The 774-nt window shown below is 29.7% G+C and overlaps 1 pseudogene; it reads right to left on the reverse strand.

Annotated features, from left to right (window-relative positions):
- LOC102862776 overlaps positions 1-774 on the reverse strand; it is a 5436-nt pseudogene that overhangs the window by 3306 nt on the left and 1356 nt on the right.

Here is a 774-nt window from a genome sequence, read left to right on the forward strand (position 1 = left end):
ATCACTCCTCCCTGAGAGAGACTTCACCCTGAGTCATAAGGAAAAGGGGATGGCGTATTCTCTTAGCTACTTCCTGCTGAAAAGTGAAAATATCTATAATTTTTTATCATATTACTTATCTTATTTTTAAGCCATGGCTGAAGTTTTATGTAGTATCATTTTACTTATATTTTCTCTTTGTTAAAAAAACACTCAGTCCTACTTTTAAAAATTTTACTACTGTTCCCATCCATGTCTCCTAGATTTCCCACAAAAATATCACATATCCTCAATATTGAAAATATGCTGGCATTGATATACTTGCATTTAAAATATTTATGTATTTACTATTACTTTATTTATAGTATTAATCATACATCACTCTGTGTTTTTTATAGTTCAAAGTATCTAAATAATTTATCTTAACATCTTTTTAAAAAGTTGAATACAAGTCTAGCTTATAATTTTTAAAAAAGTATCCAGGTTTCAGAAAATATTAAGATAACTAAAATGTTATGTCAAGTTCTGATATAATTTTTAGGCTGAGAAATAAGTCTTCACCAGAGTAGAAAATATTATGATAAAAAGTTCTATAGGAACAGTAGGAATTTAGAAAAATAAAAATGTCTCACTGTTATAGAATGAGGCTGGCATTGGGGTGGGGGTAAGACTGAGAAAAACTGGATGAATTATGTTAACTGCATTGAAGTCTATGGGGGAGAGAATAGTCTAAAAGTATTATATTTTAGGGCATTATTTTTATTGTAGGAGTATGCAGTGAGGGTTGCAGAGTGG

The sequence above is a fragment of the Elephantulus edwardii genome, unplaced genomic scaffold (assembly GCF_000299155.1).
Source record: "Elephantulus edwardii isolate Elephantulus edwardi_28Jun2011 unplaced genomic scaffold, EleEdw1.0 scaffold00225, whole genome shotgun sequence".
NCBI classification, from domain to species: domain Eukaryota; kingdom Metazoa; phylum Chordata; class Mammalia; order Macroscelidea; family Macroscelididae; genus Elephantulus; species Elephantulus edwardii.